Source organism: Mesoplodon densirostris, chromosome 8, assembly GCF_025265405.1.
Source record: "Mesoplodon densirostris isolate mMesDen1 chromosome 8, mMesDen1 primary haplotype, whole genome shotgun sequence".
Classification (NCBI taxonomy): domain Eukaryota; kingdom Metazoa; phylum Chordata; class Mammalia; order Artiodactyla; family Ziphiidae; genus Mesoplodon; species Mesoplodon densirostris.
The window spans coordinates 11,166,234-11,178,864 of NC_082668.1; positions in this window are offsets into that span (position 1 = coordinate 11,166,234).

A 12,631-nucleotide genomic window follows, 5' to 3' on the forward strand; every position below is an offset into this window, starting at 1 on the left:
TTAGTCACAGTAACTAAAGGCAAACCAGGTCCGAATTAAGGAGGAAATCAAGGGCAACGTGATAATAATATCATGTAGCATTTGGAGTTGCACATAATTCTCATTCCAGAATTTGGGTTGAGTCTTTCTTAAGGAAGCCTTCCACTTGTCATTATATGTCCTATAGAGATGCTGAAACTGAACTGGCAAAAGCCTGGCCATGAGAGGCAAGATTCTTCACCAGTAAGAGAAACTCTAAGCAGACATCATCATCATCGTCATCATCATCATCATCATCATCATCATCATCATCATCTCTCTCTCTCTTCCCCCGTCTCCTTCCCTCTCTCTCTTTCTCTCTCATACACACACACACACACACACACACACACACACACACACACACAAATCTTTGAAAAAAGTTTTAGTTTTAGAAGTCTTATGTCTACCTGGTATGCAGATCACCAACTAGCCATCTAGAGATAATGAATATTTAAGGATCATCCTGTTAGAGAAAGTTAGGTATGAGGGGCCTTCAAAGTCACTTAGTGAAACTACCTTCTTTTACACATGATTAAAATGAAACTTGAAGAAGTTAAGAAGTTCAGAGAGTTGCTTGAGTCCATATAGTTTTATTCAATTACCATTTCTAATGTGATGGAGATGCATTGTAAGATATGGCAAACTACATATCTATAGCAAAATTCCCAGACATTGTGTTTAATTTTCTGGAGGAAAAAGAGAGAAAATTACATGTAAACCAACTATGTTAATGGTGTCCTCTTGGAGCCCAGACCCGAAGAATTTTCTTTTTCATCTTATTTACAAATATGTGTGAGTTCAAACATAACTGAAATGATTAACACTTCTAAAATTTTATCAGCTAGTTCTTTAGAAGGAGCAATAGAGGCAGCTAAGAGTAGAGGTAAAAGAAATGCAGAATAGCTAGAAAGGTGGAGGAAATAATAAGAACAAGAGGTGAGAATGAGAAAACCAAACATGACTTATCCACAATTTGCTCTAGACTGATTGGAAGGTGTTAACTGCAATAATATGACTTCCTTTATACACTTTTATAAAGTAGTTAAACCATCAAAACATTTTCTTTGAGCAGAGAAACAACAACAAATCATTTCTCCTGAGCAACCCTGATTTTCCTGCTGTCATTTATTGATACAAAATGATTTAATCCTAATTCAAATCAGTTGTTCCTGGTCAAGCATCTCCTCCACTAGGAGCCTTGAGGAGAGAAAGAAACAACAAATAGGGGTTGCAAAATCCCACTTGCTCTGTGGGATTTTGAGGACAATCAATGGCAGCCAGGAAGCCCACTGTCTCACAGAGACACCAATTATATGAACATGAAATGTAGGTTGTGAAGAGGTGGTGTAAGGGCTTGAAGAATGTTCCTCTCTGCTCCTACTTGGGGAAAGATGAGATCTCTAATAATGAGAATTTCTGTAGTTAGCATTTATTAAGCCCTCAGTATATGTCAGGCAATGTGGGAAACTCTTTTCTCTGGTTCTCATTTAATCTTCACAGCACTCTTCTGAAGCAGCCAAAGGGAAATTAAAACTCATGGCAAGAGGTTGACAATGGAAAATTATACAGAAAAGGAAAGAAAGAGAATAAGCTTTTTCTCAGTCAAGCCACCTAACTGCCTGATTTGAGAAAAAGGTTACATGAACATTATGAAGAAGTAAGAACACTCCGTTCTCCACTAATCGATAAAAGGGTTGATAACCTTATCAAGGAATTGATAATTGCAAGGAATCCTGTTTTCAGGCCACTAAGAAGAGGTACTTCATGGAAGTCTGTTACTCTTTTAGTGACGTTGAGGAAGTCATTCTTAGACCTGGCATGAAACAGCTGTGAGACCAGCCCCAATGCAACTTTAAAAATATGTTACATATTAGGCTGGTTTTCATCTTATCTCTCCTAGGGTGGATTTCTCTTCTTCTCACCCTTTCTGTCATAAGAAATCTCTTCTTCCTTCTCTGCTGTTAAGATTATATTTTGTAAATAAGTTCATTTGTACACCTGAAACTAATATAGCATGGTAAATCAACTGTCTCCAATAGAAATTAAATAAATAATTAATTAATTAAAATAACAATTAAAAAACATTATGTTAGTTTCTGAAATTTAGTTCATTAGCTTTTCTTGTGCCCTCAGTTCTTTGGGGGGATTTGGAAAACATGATTATATAGATTATTCAACTTGTTTTCATTGTTAGCCTGGTAGCAACATTGCACTGCAATTTTCTTTATCTGAGCCAGGAACACTTCTCCCCCCATCACAGTATTTTATGGTACCATTACTGTGTGTACTATGTAATATTTGTTAAGTTTCTTTCTCTAGGTGGTATATCATCTTTACTATGTTTCAAAATGTCATTTGCCCTTTAGGAAGCTTTCTTTTTTTGTTCTAGTGGAAACATTTGTATTTAAATCCTTTAACTATCTCTAATGTCTCTTTTTCATACTTAATCTTTTACTGTCTGATGTGTTGGTTTTAACCAGCATGCTTTGACTCCCACCTATTAACAGTAAAACAGTCAGTGATCTTATTCTACTTATCCTTTCACCTTCCCTTTTCCTCCTATGTTTTACTTGCATTCATTCCACTTTTTCAGAACATGTATTTACCTGGCTGTCTTCCACCCATGTCACCAACCTCACTGTAGTCATAGTTCTACATCTATGTATATTAAATCCTTTCCATCTGTCTTTTACCTGAAGTTTCTCCAGTTATTTCTTGGTAGGATGAAACTCATCATATAGTAGAATCCTTGGCAAAGGCTGATGTGTTTAGTATTCCCTGAGTTACTGAATATTTAAAGCTGCCTTTCTAGAGCCTCAGTATTTCAAATACAGCTTTATTGGTATTACATCCTTGGCTCATGCTCTTTTCCTCTGTGTATCTTAAAAATGCTGCCCTTGGAGCTTCCCTGGTGGTGCAGTGGTTGAGAGTCTGCCTGCCGATGCAGGGGACATGGGTTCGTGCCCCGGTCTGGGAAGATCCCACATGCCACAGAGCAGCTGGGCCCATGAGCCATGGCCACTGAGCCTGCGCGTCCAGAGTCTGTGCTCCACAACAGGAGAGGCCACAACAGTGAGAGGCCCTCGTACCGCAAAAAAAAAAAAAAAAAAAAAATGCTGCCCTACTGTTGCCTTGTCTTGTATTCAGTTCTTGAGAAATCTAATGTTAGCCTAAATTTTTTTTACATTTATGAGTAGTTTGATCTTTCTGTCTTAGGCCCTGAGGATTCTTTATGCTTTGTTTTTAAAGACTATGAGCTTTACTAAGAAAAGTCTTAGAGTTTATTTCCTCCAAGTCAATTTTCTCAAACGAGCTCTTTCAATATCTTATTTCCAAAACAAGTTTTATTGGATTATAATTTTGAATATTAGTTCCGATTTATTTTTTTCATTTGCTTGCTTTTCTTCCTCAAGGATTCCAATTTCATGTATGTTGGAACTTCTTTTCCAGGCTTCCATTTTAACAACATTTTTTCTGAACATTTTTGTTTCTCTCTTTAATTTTCATTCTTCTGGCTCTTTTTCTATCTTTCTTTGATATACCTTATTAAATTTTCCTTGGAATCTGTTTTTCTTTGAGCCTTATGTTTCTGGTATAGTTTGCTTTCTTTTAATCTTTTTTCAAATTATTCCTTACAGGCACTCTAAGTGATAGGGACAGAGTAAAGGGACAAAGTTGGTGATTAAACAGTTAATCCCACTAAGGCATCATAAGTAAAGGAAAAAGTATGGGAGACCCCTGTAAGTTAATGATCACTCAAGAAAGCAGGTTTGCTTAACCACAATACCAAGCAGGCTTGCTTAGCAAGAAAACCATTCAACAGAAGCATGATACATTCTCCAGAACAATAAAACATGGTGGAATGAGACCCACATCCTGCTCAGTGAGCTTAGTAATTTAATGTTTCCCAGGACATGCTCCTCTGTGCACACTAAAAACAAAAATATAAGGAAAAGGTGACATTGTACTGAAACCTGAGATGATTTACCATATTTTAGTATATGTTGCCACCTTTTTGCTCATTTCCATTGTGCCATGACAGTCCCAGTTTGACCATGTAGGGACAGGAAAACTCCCCGGCCCGACTTGGAGGAAGAGCTAATGATGTAAACTTTGATGTCTACTCAAGAATGAGGATGAAGGCGGTCTTCCCCTCCCCACTTTTCCTTTGATCATAAAACTGTAGCCCACTAAGTTCTTGGGATGACACTTCCTTGTCTGCCCATTTGTAAGCCTCACAGCATCCTATTCTAATAAATCACTTCTTATCTATCACTTTGCCTCTTGCTGAATTCTTTCTGTGCAGAGAAAAAAAGAACCAGAGCTCCTTGGAGCACCCCCACCCTGAGACGCATTTCTGTGGCTTCATAAGGACCCCCTGAAACAAAGGGAAATGTAAAAGAAAGGTAGCTAGAGTGGAAAGAAATAGAAGGAAATACATTGCAGTTAAATATTTTACTTTTACTTATTTTATCGCAAATATGACATCATAAATCTCTACAAGGATGTGAAAAGGACCACTAATTAGAGGAGACCTGACGGCTAAGATTTACTAACACCACAGTAATTCCACCTCTGGTGACAACTGGTTGTCAACCACATGCAAAGTGCTTTGCATACATTCTCTCATCCGATAATTCTACATAAGAGAACAATTGTTTGGATACATAGGGTTATAATCCTCATTTTAGGATGAGGAAAATGAGGCAACTAGTGGTAAATCCCAAGTGCTAAACTTTGGCTTAGAATGCAATACCCCATTACTGGAAGGTATGTGTGTCTTCAGCCACTCTTCTCTGATGCCTCCCTGAAGTAGACACGAAATCATCCCCACTATATCCATTTATACCTCATTCAGCTTTTTCTGCCCTATTTGTTTCCAACTCTCACAGATTCTCCATCAATACTTTTTTTAAAAAAATCCTTTTTAGATACATGCATTGATTGGTCTGCCTCCAGTTCTAGTTCAATGTCTTGCTTACTCATTTTGTTGCAATACATTAGAATGGAAAACACATAGGACTTTTTCCACCTTCACAGCCTTCATCGTCATATTAAATATTCCTAGAACACCTAGCAGAGCTGTAAGAGATGATTAAAATAGCATAGGAGCCAGCAACTCTTCAGCATCTCTCCCTGTCCTGAACCACCTTGCCAATTTACTGCTCCCTCTCCATGAATATAGAGGCTAAAAAAATAGAGGGAGAGGGAAAGGGATCAAGGATGATGATTAAATTGTTATTTCAAACTACTGGGTAACTTTAGTATTATTTTCTGAGAAGTGGAAGTTTGGAGAAGGTGACTGGGTTGTTGGAAATCTCTTAATGTCAGCACCTTCTCTTTAAAATGGGAACATCAAAAATGAAGCTAAAAGTTAAGACAGGTATCTTGCAAGAATTAATAGAGCAAGATTTAATTTCATGCTTAATGGATGAAAAAAAAGAATTAAGGGAATTTTAATGCCTTCAATAATCTTAGCAACTTAATATTTTTTAACCAGGAAGAACATGGCAAAGGAATTTTAATATGACTTTTATCAATATATTTATTTGTACATACAGACACTTATTTGATCATAATTGGTTTTGGTTTGTTTGTTTGTCTGTCCCCCAAACTAGGACGTATGTTCCATAGAGACATGAGTCCTGATTTCTTTGTTTACTGATGTATCCAATACTAACTGCAATGCATCTGCATGTATTAGTCACTGTTAACTTATATTGAATGAGACTAAAACAATAACTTCAGCTATCAAATGTTATAATGAATATAAAATATTTGTCAAAAATACATTGGATTCTGGATTATTTTAATATTGAGATCAGTAAGCACTTTTTAAAATTAAATTTTATTTTTTAACATATTTATTGGTGTATAATTGCTTTACAATGGTGTGTTAGTTTCTGCTTTATAACAAAGTGAATCAGTTATACATATACATATATCCCCTTATCTCCTCCCTCTTGCATCTCCCTCCCACCCTCACTATCCGACCCCTAGTAAACACTTTTATTGCTGAAATTAACATTTAAATTTAAAGGTCCATTTTTCAGAAAAAAAGTTATTCTTTTCTATGTCTCCCTTTATACTTACATAAAATGTAAATTAAGAGAGGCTTTTGAACTGCTTGGTGACTAGAGTGAGCAAAGATCTATTTACAGGTGCGGGTTGAAAAATTACTTTCTTGGCATTATAGAATATGTGTTTGTACCACTTATTTCTACCTCTTGAAACACCTGTGAGCCATCCTGGGTTGGGAAGTGGATTTATTCAACCAATGGCTCTACAACAGTGAAAAGTTGCCAGGTTCTTAGTGGTATTTCAGGTGTTCACCATACTTCTCTCTTCTTCAAACACATATCCTGTAATGCCAAGAAAGTAATTTTTCCACCCCCACCTGGTACTTTTTTCCTGAGAATGTCCTGTAAATAGACTTTTGCTCACTTAGCCTACCATTAATTTCTAGCAGTATCTAATTTCCTTTCCTTACAGTATTTATTTCTTCTATAGTTGTATTATACACATATTATATATTATATTATATACACATATATATTATAGTTGTATTATACACATACATACCTATAAAATCTATAGCAAATTGCTATGTTTTTATAGGAAGTACTTATGTCTAGAGAAAATGTAGCCCTTTTAATACATTAATGCAACAGTTTATAAATTCGTTCAGATAGTGTATGGGCTATTTCCAGGTACCATAGTCCCCTTTTATAGAACTTCTAAAAATACCTTAAATATTATATATATATATATACATATACTCTTAACCTAAGTTTAGTTATATTTTTTAAGTTACAAAAAAACTCTATATGAATAATCTCCTGTGGTAGGCTAAATAATGGCCCCCGAGAAGTTCTTGTCCTAATTCTTGACACTTATATATGTTCCTTTATGTGGTAAAAGGGACTTTACAGATATGAGTAAGTTAAGGACTTGATATGGAAAGGTTACCTTAAATTATCTGGGTAGGCTCAAAAAGTAACCACTGGGTTCTTATGAGAGAGGCAAGAAGGACAAATGAAAGAGAAAGTAATGTCAAACAGAAGCAGAGATTAATCATGTGGCCACAAGCCAAGGAAAGCTGGCAGCCTCTAGTATTTGGAAGAGGTAAGGAATGGATTCAGATTCTTCCCTGGAACCCCCAGAAAGAACAAGCCCTACTGACACCATGATCTTAGACTTATGAGATTCTTATCTGACTTTTGACTTTGAAAATTATAAAAGAATAAAAGTGTGTTGTTTTAAGCCACTAAATTTGTGGTCATGTGTTACAGCAGCAATAGGAAGCTAATACACTTGCAATATAAATTGTAAACTTTTAATGAAACCTGACAGCTGCCTTCTCATCTTTGAAGCCAAACTACCTTCTCTCTTTGCTCTACTAGCCTACCTCTTGGGTTCTTGTACCACTTATTGCTACCTCTTGAAAAATCTGTGAGCCATCCTGGGCTGAGAAGTGGGTTTATTCAACCAACGGCTCTACAACACTGAAAAGTTGCCAGCTTCTTAGTGGTATTTCAGGTGTTCACCATACTTCTCTCTTCTTCAAACACATATCCTGTAATGCCAAGAAAGTAATTTTTCCACCCTCACCTGGTACTTTTTTCCTGAGAATGTCCTGTAAATAGACCTTTACTAACTCAGTCTACCATTAATTTCTAGCAGTATCTAATTTCTTCTTCTTACAGTATTTATTTCTTCATCAGTTGTGTTATACACACAATTGGGATGAAAATTAAAATGTATCCTGACAGTTATATCTAAGAAAGAAGCACACCCAGCTTGCCAGATCATAATAACTTTTAAACATTAAAGTTTCTGAATCTGAAGTGTTTTAGTCAATATTGTGATTTTTTAGTATATTATATTCCTACGACTACTGTAACAAACAACATGAATTTATCTTACAGTCTGAGAGTCAGAAGTCCAAAATGGGTCTCACTGGGCTAAAATCAAGATCTTGAAGGGCTATGTTCCTTCTGGAAGCTTTAAGGGAGAATCCATTTGCTTGCCATTTCCAGATTCTAGAGGGCACCTTCATTCTTTGGCTCAAGACCCGTTCCTCCACCTTGAAAACCAGCATTTTGGCATCTTCAAGTCTCTCTCTTTCCTTTCTGCCTCCCTCTTCCACTTGTAAGGATCCATGTGATTACACTGGACCCACTGGAATAATCCAGGGTAATTTATCCATCTCAAAGTTAGATTATTAGCAACCTTAATTCCATTGCAACCTTAATTCTCCTTTGTTGTATAACCTAACATATTCACTGTTTCAAGGGATTAAGACATAGGCATCTTTTCTGAGGAGGGCTCATTATTCTGCCTATCAGAATTGATAAGAATATTTACTGGAATTTTAGTCATATCCTGATACTACTTAGCTGTAGAAACTTTGAAAAGCTAGTCCTTTTTTGTCCCATATGGGAAATTAAGAGTTCTGAACTAGCAACTCTTCTGGATGAAGCAGTGAAAGAATTATTTGTATTTGAAAGATGTAAAAAATCTAAAATAGTTTCCATGCTATAAGCAAAATCTGCTTGGGGGAAAAGTCAGATTACAAAATATTCTTAAGTCCTACAAGGGACATTTTACTTATAACTAAAAGTCTAAAAGAATTCTCTTCTGAATAATGGCTCCTCTGAAAATGTGAAGCTCACATCCGTTAATACTAATAGCCAATATCTTTTAAGCTATATTATTTCAAGTAGTTAACAATAAAAACAATAACTAAATTATTCACAAGTTACAGTCATTGTTCACTTGTCAGCATGCAAATTATTTTCCAAATCAGAGGGGGTTAAAAACACTACACAGAGTCTTTTTCAGAACTACTCCATAAAAGCAAACAGCAAGGCTATATAAATTTCTTTTTCTCTGTGTCTCTCTATAAAATCTCTTTTAATACATACCTCAGAGTATTGTTACCAGGGTTATATTTTCTACTATTTTTTAGGTGAACAATCAAGCTCAAAAACATTATGAGATTTGTCCAAGGCCACCCAGCTAGGAAGCAGTAAAGGAATGAAGCTCGAGCTTCTACCTTCAGAACAACACTGTTTTCTCCACAACAACGTCCCAAACATATTTCCCTCTTTCATTAAAAAATGGAGAGAAAAAATCTAAAAGATTAAAAACAAGTGTCCATTGCCTTGATTGGTTAGGAGAGGGCCTCCTCTTACCATTTCATTGATTATGAATCTTCATTTTGTTTTTGGATTTCTGCCGCTGTTTTAAGCTTTAGTCACTCATTTCTATCATCTGCACAACTTGTACAAAAAGGCTGGTAAGGAATGATGAGAATATACTTCACTAAGGTTTTTTTATGGGTTGAGAGGTTCTTTGATTCCACATCCCCAAATGAGTTTGTGCTGTTATGAGAACTCAATTTACTAGGCCAATATATAAAGTTGTATAAAAAGATAGTAAACAGGATGTAGTAGATGAGGAATGTAAGAATTCATATGAGATTTTAACACCATGAAGCTTCTTTCTTTATAAATAGACTTGACCAAAAACAAAAAAAGGAAAGAAAGAAAATAAGTTAAGGAATAACTTTTAAAGGAGTTATTTGCTTCCTGAAATTTGTTTTATTGCAAATCAGTACATAACAGTTGCTAACCAAATTATATAATAATGATATATTATGTTAATTAATCTTAAATTTTATCAATTAATAGTAAATAATAGTTAAATTAAGCATACATTAAGTACATGAGGATCTCTGAGTAATGGCTTTATTTGTCTGAACATGGAGAAGGTATTCCACAGATGCTGCGTCTTAGACCTGAATAATGACAGAAGTGATGCCTGGCAAAAACAAAAAGGGTGGAGGATGGGAGGGTCACAGAGTCATGGAAGTAAAAGAAAAAATTGACAGACACGTATTATTTTGTGTCATCTTGGCCTGCTGTGCTTGTTGATCAAGCATCTCCCAATTTACTGCCTCCCAAGTTGGCCTCCAGGGCTTAACCAGGAGGAAACTGACCCAAGTACAACCCATGTTTCCAGGGCATGGCAATCACTAGCCTTGGGGTAGGTGAAGACAGCTGCTCAGTTTTAAAACACCCAGACTCCATGGTTAGCTAGCCAGTACATATAGGAACCAAAATTTGACTCATCCTATAAAATAAATTCACAATCTCTTTTTTATTATTTTCTTTATTTTTTCATTAAAATAATGTTTCTTAGTCTCTTCTGATTAGAAAAAAAATTTAGAATGTACAGATCAACACAGAGTAAAATAAGTTGCCTATAATCCTACTACACAGAAAGAACCATCGTTAGCATTTTTATATAAATTATTCTAGTTTTCAGACATATTATTTCTTTAGAAAGTAATAGTAGTTTTTTTTTTTCACCTTGGGATGTAGCAAGCTGAAAACACCCTCATTGCCACTATAAAGACAACAACAAAAGCAGTGAAACAGCAAGTTTATAACTTTCATTAAACCCATCAGAGATGTAGAGTACTGGGTAACCTACTAGCCTAAAGTCTAGGAAGAGACAGGTGCCTCAGAAACATACAGGGAAAAAGTATTTTTTACCTGAGGCAGAAGCTGCCAGACACTAGTAGGAAAAATCCAGCTGGAATAGTTAAGGCATTGGTGGAGGCCAAGTGAGGTCTGGCAAGAGAGTGTATAGCCCCAAGAATTGTAGCTGTGTTGAGAGTTCTCACCCTCTTGCAGGCTATTCTCTATGGATCCCACAAAAATGTTTCATAAGAGTCTGGAAATATGTCCCTGTTGTACAGGCCTGGGGGAGAGGAACAACAGATGTCTGCAGAAAAGGCATGAAACCCACCACACCTGACTCAGAGAACAAAAATCTTAATACTGGGGGGAAGGCGGGAGGACAAACCCCCTATAGCCTTATGCCGTATTGTAACCCATTGCAGCTGGAGAAATGAACAGAAAAATTTCCACCCCTGAGGAAGGAGCAGGAATACCATGATGGGGCTCAGAACTACAGCTGGGGGAGGGAGCAATGACAAAGTCACAGCCAGGAGACCCAGGGCCACAATGCTTGCTTGAGTCTAAGGCTTAATCAGAAGTGAAAGAACACCCCCTGCCCCTCCCTTCACCACCAGAATAACAAGTGTAGAGTACCAAGGAATGTGAAATACTGCTGGGGTAATTGCAGTAGCAAAGAAGCAGATCAGTAAGAAGACAGAACAAAGGGAAGATGTAAAGGTGAAGGTGGAAGAGACACCGAGTAAAGCCATCTGATAAACCAGCCCTCGCCCTAAACACAAGGCATCATCACAGGCATTTGAAGATGGATTCTCCAGCAAGCAGGGTGCAGAAGAAAGGGTAGGGTCTGCAGGACAGGGCCAGCTCTCTCTTCACCTGACAAGTTCCCTCATGGAACTTGGAGGGATATAAGAACCTGGCCTCCAAGGCATTATGAAAATACTTTAATCAAATATAGAGATAAAAACCTGTTTTATTTAAAGCTTTTTAAGTTACTTACTGTTGGAACACAGGGCCTGGGGGCCTCCATTGGTGCACTGTCACAGGTACAGCGTATGTCAGCAGTGTGCCTAGGCGGAAGGTGGCCTTACATAGGATCATTCATCATGTTAGACAGAGAAAGACAAGATCTCCCAGCTTTGATCTTTTGGTTTTTGTTCTGTACTTTTTCTACAACACCATTCACTCTCCCAAAATTCACCTCATCTATTTTCAATACAAGTAGAATGCATGGTTTTCTTTCAAGGGATCTTTCCAAAGGGAAGATGTGAAAAATCAACAAAGGCCAATATTTTTCACATGACATATGAAACTTCTGTAAAATAGTGTACTAAATCTAACAAAGAGACAATAAAAGACAAGTGTCCAATTGTTGAACTTTCACTAGAGCAGTTTTAATTATTTTGTATAAATAAAAAATACAATTTCATAAACGCACAAGTATTTTTCACCATATTTTCTGTATATATCAATATCAAGCCTGCACATTTTTTCTGAGTTGGTCCATAATATCATGTGGTAATTATTTCACAGATATGGGGGTTTTGTTACTCACTGCCAAAAATCACCTTAGCTATTCCACATGTATATGTTTTTCTAATACTTGGAAGTTATAAAGAATTAAACATTCAAAGTACATTTAACTCTGGTATAAGAAATACAGCATTCCAGAAGGTAAGAAAACAACATCTTCCTTATGAGAATGAGTAATTCAAAACCACATTCCCCAAACTGATTTATAAATTCAGTGCAATCCTAATTATAATTCCAGCAAAATTTCTTGTAGATATCTGTTATGGACTGAGTGGATACGTCTTCTCAAAATTTATATGTTGAATCGCCAGCCCCAATGTGACTCTTTGGAGATATGGGTCTTTGTGCAGGTAATTAAGGTTAAATGAGGCCATAAGAGTTGGACTTTGATTCAACAGAACTAGTGTCCTTACAAGAAGAGATAAGAGATATCGCTCTCTTTTTTCCTCTCTCGTGCCATATAAGAACACAAATGAGTCGGCACCTTGATCTGGACTTTCTTGTCTCCAGAACTGTGATAAATAAATTTCCATTGTTTAAACCATGCACTTTTTGATGTTTTGTTACGTCTGCCTGAGCTGACTAACATA